This window comes from Pinus tabuliformis, chromosome 3_2, assembly GCF_031772625.1.
Source record: "Pinus tabuliformis cultivar Carrire ecotype Pingquan chromosome 3_2, CPIR1, whole genome shotgun sequence".
NCBI classification, from domain to species: Eukaryota; Viridiplantae; Streptophyta; class Pinopsida; order Pinales; family Pinaceae; genus Pinus; species Pinus tabuliformis.
Genome location: NC_142302.1, coordinates 270304697 through 270319161, shown reverse-complemented (window position 1 = coordinate 270319161; position 14465 = coordinate 270304697).

The window sequence follows — 14465 nt, the reverse complement described above, 5'->3', positions numbered from 1 at the left end:
TATATTGGTGATGGAGCTTTTATAACTTAGCCTATTGCAGTATTTACAATGATCAACCTGCTAAGAATTAAACCAACATGAAAACATAACAAACATAACATCATAATGACATCACACCCAAACCGCTTATTGGAGCTTTATAACATAGCTCATGCATGTATTTACATCCATATACATATGTACATATACCAAACATCACCAAAACACCATACCAAATCTGCTTTGCCTCAACTGAAAAAAAAAGAAGGATACATAGCCCACATCTGATCTACCATCTCCCATGCAGCTTCATCGGGCCCAAAGTGCTTCCATTGCACTTTAACCTGCTTGACTGCTCGATTCCAGAGCATGAGCACATTTTTCTACAATATACGCCAAGGCTCCGGCTGGAATTCTCCATCTAGTTCCACCTGCAATATAGACCAGTCAATCACATGATCATCATCTTTAACATACTTCTTAAGCAATGAAAAATGGAAAACATCATGGAATTTCACTATCAGAGGCAGTGCAAGTTGATAAGCTATAGGCCCAATCCTCTTAATAATACTGAAGGGTCCACAAAACTATGGTTCCATATTGGCACATGATCCAATCCGTAAGGAGCTCTTCTTTGGTTTGATGCGCAAGTACACTTGTTCCCCAACTTGGAACTCCTTGAACAACATGTTTCAATCTACATAGCTCTTGTACCTATCCCGTGGTGCCTTTAGATTTTTCTTGATTACTTGCATTTCCTGTTCCATGTCTGCCAACATGTCCAGTCCAATCAATACCATGTTAACTGGACCACTCCAACTGATAGGAGTATTACAACTCTGCTCATACAATGCCTCAAATAGACTCATCCTCAAAGATTCTTGATACCCATTGTTGTAAGTGAACTCTACTAGTGGAAGATACTCTTCCCACTTTCATTGTTGATGCATCACATACATCCTCAACATGTCCTCCAATATCATGTTGACCTTCTCTGTCTATCCATCTATCTACGGATGATAAATTGTACTAAAGGCCAACTTTGTGCCCAAACCTGCAAACAACTCCTTCCAAAACTTGGAAGTGAACTTTGCATCCCTATCTGACACTATATTCTTTAGAAAACCATGTAGCCTGACCACATCTATGATGAATACTTGTGCTACATTGCTAGCTGAGAATGTAGACTTCACTGGAATGAAGTGCGCAACCTTTGTCAACATGTCCACAATAACCATGATGGAATCATGTTGTCTCACTAACCTAGGAAAACCTATGATGAAGTCCATGGAAATGACTTCCCATTTCCATTCTGTAATCATAATCGGCTGTAGCAGTCCACCTGGATTCTTAAATTATTTGTTCACATGCTGACAATCAAAACACCTAGCCACATAATCTGCTACATCCTTCTTCAGATTCGGCCAATAATACAATTTCTTCACTGCTGTTAGTGTCTTCTGATAACCTGGGTAACCTGATTATGGTTTCACATGAAACTCTCTCAATATCACCTTCTTGAGCTCACTGTTATTTGGCACATATATCTTGCCTATGAATCTAACCAATCTGTCTATTGTAGGGCCATAGTCCACATCCTGTGCACCTGCACCTATACTTGTACTTGTACCACTACCTATACATGTACCTGTATTACTACATGTAGATATACATGTACTACTACATGTACCTATATATGTACATTTACATGTATTACTACATGTACCTATACATGTACTACTACCTGTACTCTGTTGTAACATGTGCACAATCTCCATATACCTGACATAATGCTGACCTGCCTTCAAGATCCTATCCTCTAAGTCTGTCCCATAGGAGCTCATAGTTTCTAAGTGATTTCCCTGTATCTGCCTACTAAGAGCATCTGCTACCATGTTCTCTTTACCTTTGATATACTTGATCTAAAAATTGAACTCACTGATCATGGCCAACCACCAAGCCTGCCTACCATTCAGGTTTTTTTGGTCAAATAGATACCACAAACCATTATGATCACTCATCAACACAAACCTCCTACCTAGAAGATAGTGCCTCCACATATTCAATCCATGTATGATCGTTTTCAACTCAAGATCATGCGTGGGGTAGTTTTGCTCGTTCTCATTCAGTTTTTGTGACTCATAACATACCACCTGTCCATCCTGCATAAGGACTCCACTAAGTCCTCTTTTTCAAGCATCTGTGCATACTACAAACTCTTTGTCCAGATCTGGAATCTTTAACATTGGTGCATGTGTCAACAATTGTTTAAGCTACTCAAAATTGGCCTCACAGTCTTATGTCCATTTGAACTTCTTACCTTTCTTCTGCAATGATGTAATAGGATAAGCGATCTGTGAGAAGTTCTTGATGAACCTCCTCTAATAGCCTGCCAACCCCATGAAATATCTCACCTCATATACATTTCTAGGAGTTACCCATTCCATGATGTCCCTTATATTTTCTGGATCTATTGCAATTCCCTCCTTGGAGACAACATGTCCCAAGTAATGTACCTTAGTCTCAAAGAAGTTGCACTTGTTGAGCTTAACATACAACTGATGCTCTCTCAACAACCTCAACACTGTTTCTAAATGCTCGACATGCCCTCCTCGTTTTTAGAATATACTAATATTTCATCAATGAACACAATAACAAACTTATCCAAGTACAGACGCAACACATTATTCATCAAGCACATAAATGTAGTTGGAGCATTAATCAAATCGAATGGAACTACAACAAACTCATAATGCCCATACCTCGTCCGGAAATTTGTCTTGTAAGTGTCCACCTCTTTGATGCGTACATAGTGATATCTAGATCTCAAATCAATCTTCGAGAACATTGCTTCTCCCTTCAACTGATCAAACAAGTCGTCAATTCTTGGCAACGGATTCATATTCTTGATGGTCACTTTTTTCAATTGCCTATATTCAATGCATAATCTGAGAGTACCATCTTTCTTCTTCATAAAAAAGGTTGGTGCACCCCATGGTGATACACTTCTCCTAATGTATCCCTTGTCAAACATTTTCTTCAACTGAAACTTAAACTCTACTAACTCGGGCATGCTCATTCTGTAAGGTGCCTTTGATGCTCGAGTTGCCTTGGAACCAACTCAATAGAAAAGTCTACCTCCCGGTGAGGTGGCAACTCTGAAATGTCCTCAGGAAATACATCTTGAAAATGTTGTAGAACTGGGTACCTGCTAAAAACATATGCATCCTCAACTTCCTTACCTTTGTCACTAGAAATTTGCATTACGAATAACATACACCCTTTCCTATGACTGCACTTTGCCTACATAGCTATTACCATCCTAACTGATGTGACTTTCTTCCTTCCCTGTAAGATTCTTGCTTCTCCATCGTCATCCAAGCACTCAATGGCATTTTCATAACAATCCACCTTGTTTCTATGAAGGTACAACCAATCTATGCCTAACAACATATTGCATGATCCCAATGGTAATACATTCAAATGTTCTACTGTAGGCATACCATTCAAATCAAATGCACAAGCTCTTACCCAATGGTGAACTTGCTTCTTTGTACATGTAGCCAACTGCACTAACCAAGATTTTGAATGCAATTCCTTACTCAAACCAAACTTATCCACCAAGTTAGGACCAACATAGCGATAATTAGATCCAGGGTCAATCAAAATAGAAATAACTTTATCACAAAGCTTACCATCCATTTCAATGATAGATGCATGATGGTCTACCAGTTTGTTATCCAATGTTGCATAAATATGAGGAACACTCTGACCAACATCCCCAATAGTCTATGCCTCTTATGCACTATAGATCTGAGGCCTACCACCCTGATTCTACAAACAATCTCTCCTGCAACGATATTTTCCACAAGTCCAACACTCTATAGGCTTCCAACCTACATCCTTATTATGTTCTTCTGATTGAAATCCCTGTCCTCTGTCAAATGCATTGAACTTATTTAATGGCGCTGCATTCTCTTTATTACCTGTGCCCTGAGGTATTACTCAATTCTTGTCCCATTTTCCTTTTCTCTTTGCATTACCTTTCTAGTCTGTTTTAGTCTCAGATCTGCACTTCGATTGTTCGTAGCAATGCTTTAGCTTTTGGATGGCCTCCTCCAATGATCTAGGCTCATTGAACTCAATTATGTCTTTGAATGCCATCAATAACCCACTAGAGAATCTCTTAACCTTGACCTTCTCATCCTTGAGGTAAGGCACATACCTCAGTAGCTCTAAGAACTTGCTAGTGTACTCATCATCTGTCATAGATCCCATCTTTAGCTCATAGAATTCTTTTTCCCTGTTATCAAAGTATCTCTTTGATAGATATTTCTTCTTTAATAGTCACTCAAACTCACTCTAAGTCAATTCTTCCTAATGTATACCTCTAACATGCTTCACATATTCCCACCAAATGTCTGCTTTACCTTTGAGACTGAATGTAGCTACTTTGGATTTCATGTTCTCTGAATAGTCATGCAACTTGAAGAACTTCCTCATACCAAGCAACCATGCCTCTACATCCCGCGATTTCTTCACCTCTCCATCAAATGTAGGTGGCTTTTCTTTCTTAAACTCATCTGACAAATAGCCCTTATCACTCCTCCTGTAAGGATGATAATTGATCATCATGCTTGTCAGAACCATAACTAGAATGGTACCTATGTATATCCCCTCTCCTATCTAGAGTGTCCATGAATATGCCATCTCTGACTGTGTCATCTCTATCTAACCTGTGGCCACCATATGACCTACTACCATATGCCCCATTAGTTTTTTCCTCCTTCTCAAGGCTAATCCATGGTGGTCCCTATCATTGGAAATCTAACAAACTCTGAAGTTTCACTACATTTACCTCTGCTAGCTTCTCTTGTGCATGTATGATTATGTCATTATCTACCTTAAAACTCCTTATTTCTTCCTTTAAGCTCCTTAGTGTGTCTGCCAAATCAAAATAATTCCCAACACCATATTGCTCATTTGATCCATAGGGAGAGTCTTTGTAGTCTAGCATCTTGCTAGCCATTTGATATTTCTTCCTGCAAGGAATATCATGTTAGCTAAACCAAATCACAATAAACCAACGTACCTTAGTATAGTTCAGCGAGGATACCTCATCTGCAAGATCAACAAATCATTGTGATACATGTAATACATAATCATGATAGCATATAAAAACATATCACATAAGCATATAACCATGTAACCATCATTCTAGCTAGAGTCCAGTCACTGATGCATGACCATGTCCCCACACATGCATAAACACATATAATCAAGCATAAACGAACAATACTTGTAACAACAAGTAGCAACATGTAACCAAGCATACAAGGATGATATATGTAAGCGACGTATAACAACATTTAACTAGTCATACACTCATAATGATGCATTCCACAACAATAACATCAACTTCGACATGGCAACATCACTACAACCATGATCAACACCATGCAAATGCAACAAGCACATGGAATACAAGCATAAGAGACACACATGCAACTGACATGAATGCATGAAAAACACACCTATCCCATCCAGTTCGAAGGGTGAACCATGCTATGATACCACTCTATAACACCCTCCTCCCACATCTACCCAAGTAACCGACTCACCGAGTTAAACATGCAATGAGATGCCACTATGATATGATTTGACCTCCTAAGTTATGTTAAGGAAGTGTAACTAATGAAAACACACCATACATACCTTCAACATCAGCATTAGGACCCTCAGGAACCATCCCAACCTTTCTTCCAACCAACCCCTGGGTCCCACTGAGATTTTGGATGACTTGACCCCCAGACGCTCCCATGCTATAGGCTTGCTAGTGTCCAGGAGACTTTGGACACTCTCATGACAAGACATGCCAATGTCCAGGGACTATTTTTCTCAGTGTTGTGACAACGTCCCTGGGATTTGAGCCACTTTTTCAGGCCCATAGCCCAAGTCATTGCCCAGAATTCAATGACAGCTTCAGAACAGTAAGATAATAGGGAAATGACAATACAAATAAAATTACTTGAACAAGACCTTGATTGGACCCCTACTAGCCATGACAGGCAATTTTTCAAACATATCACAAATATGTAATCTACAGGAGTAAATAACAAATCTAAGCATAGGGGTTTCATACTTAGCTGAGAATCACTAAGAAGCATTGATGCCTCAACACATTAACTGCCATTTCATCCATTAGGTCATAGATACATTTTTAATTCATTTACAAGTAGAAACATGATGAGAGCCATACATAGTGATGAGCCCCAAATTTGGTAACATTTTGGGCTCATTTGGCCTAACTACCCTTGCTCAATCCTTCATTTTTCATAACTTATGCATCATTTTTTAGTATGTTTATGTCATTTGTACGAATAAGGGCAGTCACTATTCCTAGGTGGCTAACACGTGCTCGTTTCAGGGTTTTTTGACACATGTTGGAGCAAAACCGAGCATATAAGGGCTAGGAGACAGCCAAGATGGGGTTGAGGATTCGTAGGAGGGTTGTCCACGACATTAAATGGCCTTCCTCGGGATCTTCACCCCCAACTCCGAGCTCCAATAGCCACCACAACCGGATCTAGAAGGCCGCCAAACGGATTTTGAGGAAGCAGCTGTTCACTCCCAGTTTGGTTAGCCGAGTCCCACAGATTTAGGAGGCCAACTTGGGGCCTCGTGATGTATAAATGATAAGGATTTAGCCTTCGAAAAGGACTTTTTGGAAAAATATTGCACATTCTGCACTACGAGCTGCTAGCTCTGTTTTTGCTCTTTTGTAGCCATCATTGGCAGACCTTTTGACTTATGATTATTATTTTTTAATGGAAAGAAGTCAGATTTGATCTCAGTTCTGAGTTTCTAAAGGAGCCATAGCTCTCGGGGTTGGGCCCAACCTGAGAGCCTAGGGCCTCCTTCTTTTGTATTGATATCTTTTCTTTCAGCATTATGGTTTTCTTTACATGCATTTGAAACGCAGTTTGTTGAGTTAGATTTCGTGGTGTGGTTAAGTAGGTCATTGTTAGAAGATAGAGTTGCTCCATATGTTTAGAATAGAGTAAAGAGATTAGACTTGATAAAAGTTCTAGAAAAGGGTTGACTGCACTCTCATTTTCACCTCTTTCTAGGGGCTGGAATTGCAGACAGTGCTTCCCAACCAAAAACATTGGTTTGCGTATTCATGCAGTCTTTGGTGCAATATTTTCATTTGTAGAAGTTATCCATGCGCTCAGACCTCTTTGAATGTTTCTTTGCTTCAGTACCATACATGGTTCTCTTTAGAAATAACATTGTTGTTCATTGGTTTCATTAAACAGTTAGGATAGATTAGTAATATTTTGATATTGTGCAGGACGTGGATGATTTGGTTCAGTTTATATTGTGCAGTGCATCTCCAGCATTCTCTTGTCCTCCTAAGATTCATCCAGGCCAACTACTCATCTCCAAATTAGACCCCTCGTCTCACAACTACTCTACTGCCCACGTCAGCCTACCTTTTTGGCCTTCCATTCCCTCTGCCCTCCTTAAGACAACCTAGCTTTACACACCCTCTCATCACCTCATCTCTCTATCACTAAGTCATTACAAACCCCTTTCCTACCTCCCTATCCATCCATGCAGCCTCTTCCGCTCACCCATCATCCAAAATCCAATCGTAGAACATCCTGTAGAAATTACTGAACATCCTGTAGAAATTCTGAAACATCCTGTAGAACCCCTGCAGACTTCCTGTAGAAGCTCATAAACGCGGTCTCTTGGCAGCTAAACTTTGTGAAACTCTCTGGGAGGATGTTAGGGACTCCTTAGACCCTCTCTGAGCCTTCCCGACTTCTTCCAAGCATTTCTCCTCCATGATCCGCCTCTGCACAGTGAGAAGCCAGTTCAAAGCATATGCATGATAATTATACATAACTTACTCAAAAATACAAAAAGATGTTTTCTTCAGGTAGAAGTAGTCTAGACACATGCATCTTACCTTCATAGAAGTAATGGCATCTCTTTCAATAGTTTGCATTCCCATATTTGCATCAGTATGACTAGCTGGTAGAATTAGGGTTTGCTAGGGTTTGCGTTTCTTGTTGGCTTTCAGTTCATTTCTGCAAGTAGATTAGCTTTCTTTGAGTTAGCTTTCGTCCATCAGTTAAAAAGCTTCTTCTAAAAGCTCATAGAAGTTGGCTTGAGCCCCTAGCGGACTTGTGCCAGCTCACCAAGTGACAGCTGCGGCAAGAGCTAGTACTTGTGCATACAGCACCGTCGCTTCCAAGTTTGTTACGAACAACCGGGTTGATAAAATTAAAGAAGGAAGCCCCAGGAGTTGTAGCATTATTGCTACAATACTGGAGCCCACCATCTTTTTGGTGCCGTTGCCGGGGAAGCGTCAGAGTATTGGTGATTGTTGCTTTTCTTCTACTTTCCTACTCTCGCCTTCTGCTAAGTAGTTTATTTCATTTCCATTCTGCAATTTCCTTTCTGCAAAAGTAGCATAGACACTTCCTGCTTTCATAGATTAACATTTCAATTCTGCAATTTCATTTCTGCAAGCGTAGATTAGCATTTCAATTCCGCAAGCGTAGCCTAGCATTTCATTCCTGCAATTTCATTTGAGCAAAATAGATTAGTTCTTTTATGCTTTCATTTCAATTCCGCATTTCCATTTCAGCAAGATAGTTAGTTGCAGTTCAATCTGTTTTAGTTTTGCAGGTACCAGAAAAAACAAAAGCAATCAAAAGTCTTTCCATTTCATGCCTCGTAGAAATCGAGATAAAACAGGCAAATTCTTACCCAACACCCCCACCACGTCACTGAGTCACCCTTCTCTCTTCTTTGGTGACAGTGATCCAGAAGAACCTATAGGCGAACCTCCTGAGATATACGAAGATCCTATAGCAGAAGAAGAGTTAGAAAACACCCCATCTGGAGCTATGGCTGACAATAGGGGAGAAGATGAGAGAATTGAAGGTGCTTTCCCCATCCGAGAGACCAATGGAGACATGAAAATGAAGAACATAAGCCCCTCCGCTTTACCTCACTTCCATGGACTAACTACTGAGGACCCTGATACCTTCCTGTTTGAGTTTGCCATCCTGTGTCGAACCTATGACTATACCGAAGATGAGCAAAAACTGAAACTCTTCCCCTCTACCCTTAAGGATGCAACATTACACTGGTTCATGGGCTTGCCTGGGAACAGTATCACCACTTGGGCCCAGATGCAGCAAGCTTTCAATACCAAATACCGGGACTACTGTAGGTCCAAGGAAGCCAAGGGAGAAATCTTTCGGATGACCATGGGGAATGATGAGTCCTTAGAAGATTATGAGGAGAGGTTCCAACTTAGCTATAAACGGGCCAGGTGCACACTTGACCCTGAATCTCTCAAGTTGGTCCTGCTCCGAGGAGTCCCTGAAGACCTCTTAGATACCCTTCACATGCTAGCTGGAGGGGATATTTAACAACTACCTTATGAGGATATAAAGACTGTGTTTAGAAACCACTCTAGGGCAGCCCGGAAAAGAGGTAGAGGAAACCTCCTCTCAGCTAGTATTCCTTTCTCCAAACATGAGTTTGCAAATCAATTAGAGGACCTCAAGAGTGAGGTGAGACAGACCATTGCCATGCAACTTGATACATTCTAAATCCAGCAGAAGAAAGAGGAAGCTGAGAGGGCTTTGGCTATCTTCTGCCCTAGGTGTACAAGGAAACACCCTAAGAACGAGTGCCCATTACATTCGGTTGAGGTATGTTTTGTTTGTGAGGAGGACCACCCCACAAACCAATGTCCAGCCTTACCTGGGCTTAAAGCCATGTATCAAGGGACAGAAGCGCCCACTGAACCTCTCTATTTCCTCAACCAAAGGAGGCCACATGGACCTAGACCTTACCAACAGGGGATGCAAGGGACACCCCAAGCTTATTATAGCCCCAACCAATCTGCTCCTATGCCTTCCTGGGGTCCCCCTGCTCATCCTTCCTGGTTTGTGCCTCCTCCATGGTCTTACCCGCCTCAGTACCATACTCCACCCACTACTCATTCGTTTCACTCACATGCCCAGCCACAGCCTCAGTGGAATGCACCTCAACCGGTGTGGAGGCCCCAGTACAATACTCCTCCCGCCATTTTGCCTCCACCACCAGCTCAACCACAACCATTACCTCCTGCTCCTCCAAGGCAACCCCAAATGCTTACTCAACCGAACCCGAACCCCAACAACCGACAGGCCCAGCAGGTATATACTGGGGAAACATCATGCCCTACCTATGCTGTGGAGATCCAGGAGATCAACCTGCGATCTGGAAAGACTCTTCCGGATCGCCAACCTCCTCCCCCAGAGGACGAGGAAGATAAACAGGAAAGTGAACCAAAAGCCATTCCACCCTTTCCTGAGAGACTAACAGCCACCACACAACCCAACCCAGAGGAGGATGATCTTCTGGGAGAACTCAAACAGTTGTGTGTGAGAATACCACTTCTCCAAGCCATCAAAGATGTATCGATATACAACAAACTAGTTAAGGAAAAGTGTTTCAGACACCCAGGCAGGCGAAAAAGAGACGCTTCAACCATCAATGTCATAGGACAACTGTCTGATCTTATGTTGGGGCAAGTCATCTGCCCAAAGTATTTGGATCCTGGGAGTCCTGTAGTTGATGTCCACATCAATGGCACCATCATACCACACACATTGATTGATCTGGGGGCTGCCATTAATGTGATGACCAGAGATACCATGCTCAAACTCAACCTTCAGGGTTCCTTGAGAAAGACCTCGACAGTCCTGCAACTAGCAGATCGCTCCACCGTGACTCCCAAAGAGATTGTAGAGGATGTCTTGGTCTCTGTTGACTCTTGGGAGTACCCTGCAGACTTCTTGGTTTTGCAACCAAAGGCAAAGCTTACTGGATACCCCCTTATTTTGGGAAGGCCTTGGTTAGCCACTGCAGATGCTTACATAAGCTGCCGTGCAGGAAACATGACCATCAAAAATGGTCCTATGTCCAAGCAGCTAGTCCTGTACCCTCCTGCCCAACCCTCATTAGAGCATGACTTACCACTTTGGTTGGAGGAAGGAGAAGAGGATGAGGTGTACTCAGCACCTTTGTGCACCCTAGACACCACTAGGGGAGGCCCACCAACCGAGGATGATTTGATTGAGACCTTGATTCAGAATCCACCTCCCAGTGCATTGTCCTTAGAGGAATTGGTGGAGGATGCCCAAGCCAGCACCTTAGTAGACCTTTGTGTGACCAACCTAGTCGCTCCCAGAGTAAAAAATGTGGAGTTCGGCCCCGAGAGAACATTAAAGATCAGCTCCTCCCTATCTCCTTCCCAGGAAAAGGAGCTGAGTAGTCTGTTGGCCAGTCATCTAGATGCTTTTGCTTGGAGCTATAAGGAGATGAAAGGAGTCCATCCTTTGGTCTGTACCCATCACATCTACATCAAAGAAGATTGTAAACCGGTTAGGCAACCCCAAAGGAGAATGAATCCAGCCCTTAAGGACATCGTCAAGGAAGAATTGCAAAAACTGTTGGATGCAGGATGCATTTACCCCATCTCGGATAGCGAATGGGTGTCCCCTCTGGTGTTGGTTCCCAAGAAAAACGGGAAGTGGAGAATCTGTGTGGACTACCGAGAACTGAACAAAGCCACCAAGAAAGACCATTTTCCTCTATCCTTCATAGATCAAGTGTTGGATGGACTGGCAGGAAAGAAGTTTTTCTCTTTCCTAGATGGGTTTAGCGGGTATAACCAGATCCAAATCAGCCCGGAAGACCAAGATAAGACCACCTTCACTTGTCCTTGGGGTACCTTTGCTTACCGAGTTCTTCCCTTTGGACTATGCAATGCTCCTGCCACCTTCCAGAGAGCCGTCTTGAGCATCTTTTCTGAGCTGGTCCACGATTCGGTGGAAATCTATATGGATGACTTCACTCCTTATGGGTCCAACTTCCAGGAAGCATTGTCCAATCTGGGAAAAGTCCTAACCAAGTGCATTGAGATGAACCTATCCCTTAGTCCTGAAAAGTGTGAATTCTTGATGACTGAAGGGACCGTGCTAGGCCATACCATTTCTTGCCAAGGGTTACAGGTGGATCCTAACAAAATTGCTCTCATCAAGAAGGTTCCACCTCCTCAGAAGGTAAGAGATGTTCGAAGTTTCTTAGGTTTAGCAGGGTATTATAGGAGATTCATTAAAGACTTCAGCAAGCTAGCCTCGCCATTATTTAGCCTCTTGGCAAAAGATGTTGAGTTTAAATGGACTGACGATTGTCAGAAGGCTCTGAATGAACTAAAGGATAAGTTGGTGTCTGCCCCAATCCTGAGAGGTCCAAATTGGGCCCTACCTTTCCACATCCACACTGATGCCTCGAACAAAGCCATAGGGGCAGCCTTAGGAAAAGTTGAACAAAAACTTCCATACGCCATATACTTTGTCAGCAAAAACTTATCCAAGGCAGAACTGAATTACACTGTGACTGAGAAAGAATTCTTGGTCGTGGTCCATGCACTGAACAAGTTCCGACATTATATCACTGGCTATCAAACATTTGTACATACTGATCATGCTGCAATTAGATATTTAATGAATAAACCAGATGTGAATGCTCGTATTATTAGATGGTTACTTTTGTTGCAGCAATTTGATTTGACTATCGTTGACAAACCAGGTAAAGAAAATGTTGTTGCTAACTTTTTGTCTAGATTGGATTTACCTGCAGGTGAGGATGGAACAGTGGATGACCAGATGCCAGATGAACATCTGTTTGCTATCTCAGTACTCTCTCCATGGTTTGTTGATATAGCAAACTACCTTGTCTCAGCACAGTTCCCTCCGCACCTATCCTCAAAGGAGAAGAGCAGGATCGTAAGGAAGAGTGCCTCATTCACTTGGATCGGGGGCAACCTGTTCAAGATTGGCCCTGATCAGATCTTAAGGCGTTGTGTAAGGGAGGAGGAAGTCTTTGATATCATCCTAACCTGTCATGACGGGCCTTGTGGAGGAAATTTTGCAGCCAAAAGGACTGCCTTCAAAATCCTACAGGCAGGCTACTATTGGCCCACGCTTCATCAAGATGTCAGAAGGTATATCAGCCAATGTGACCGATGCCAAAGGATGGGGAAACCGACTCCAAGGGACGAAATGCCTCTCCAACCTCAAGTGACTCTTGAGCCATTTGAGAAGTGGGGTATGGATTTTGTGGGTCCAGTCAATCCTCCTTCAAGGCAAAGGTCTTACATCCTTGTGTGCACAGACTACCTGACAAAGTGGGCAGAAACCAAGGCAATCAAAGCAGCGACAGAAGAAAAGGTGGCCGAGTTCTTAAGAGAAAACATCTTCTACAAATTTGGCTACCCAAGAGAGCTAGTCACCGATCAAGGAAGCCAGTTCACCTCCAACTTAGTTGAAGACCTACTCGCTCATCACAAAATCAAGCATAGGACTTCCACCCCCTATCATCCTCAAGAAAATGGGCAGGTGGAAGTCACCAATAGAGCATTGGAAGGGATCTTGACTAAGGTGGTGAGTAGTAGTAGAAAAGATTGGGCAGATCGCCTGGTTGAGGCCACGTGGGCTTACAACACCACTTGGAAGACCACAACCGGCTTCACATCTTATGAGCTGGTCTATGGGAAGAGAGCTTTGCTGTCAATTGAGTTCGAATACAACACCTTGAGGATGGTAGCTCAGCTGGACCTGGATCTCAGCCATGCCCAACAAGAAAGGTTATTGCAGCTGAATGGATTGGACGAGCACCGAATGCAGGCCCTTCTTCACTCAGAAGTGGTTCAACTTCAGAGGAAGGTATGGCATGACCAACACCTCAATGACAAGCAATTTCAGCCGGGAGATTGGGCGCTGTTGTACGATTCCAGGCATAAGGATTTCAAGGGGAAGCTGAGAACCAGATGGCTGGGACCATATGCAGTGGAAAAATGTAATGACAATGGGTCTGTTCTTATTCGGACCATTGATGAGGAGGCCATCCCCATGCTTGTCAATGGGCATCGACTAAAGATCTACAGAAAACCTCTTTCAAGGCAAGAATTCATCAAAACTGTGGAAAAATCAGTGCTGGTCATAGAGAAGGGTTCTGCCTCTGTTTTGGGCATACCTTGAACATCTCAAAAAAAATAAAAAAAAAATAATAAATAAATAAATAAAGATCCTTGGGTGAAAACCTTTCTGAGGCTCCCAAGGCAGATGGTAGGGGTGAAAACCTCATCGAGGCGTCCCTGCTGTCTTTTTGAAAATGTTTGAAAAAAGACCCTTGGGTGAAAACCTCTCTGAGGCGCTCAAGGCAGATGGTAAGGGTGAAAACCTCATGGAGGCGCCCCTGCTGTCTTTCAAGAAAAAAAAAAAAAAAACAAACAAACAAACAAAGAAACAGGGAAAACAGATTCAAGATTTGACAATTTATGCAGGTTGCAAGTATTCCATGCAGGAAAAGAGGTCCCTCAACTCAAAGACAAGCGTCCCTACTAT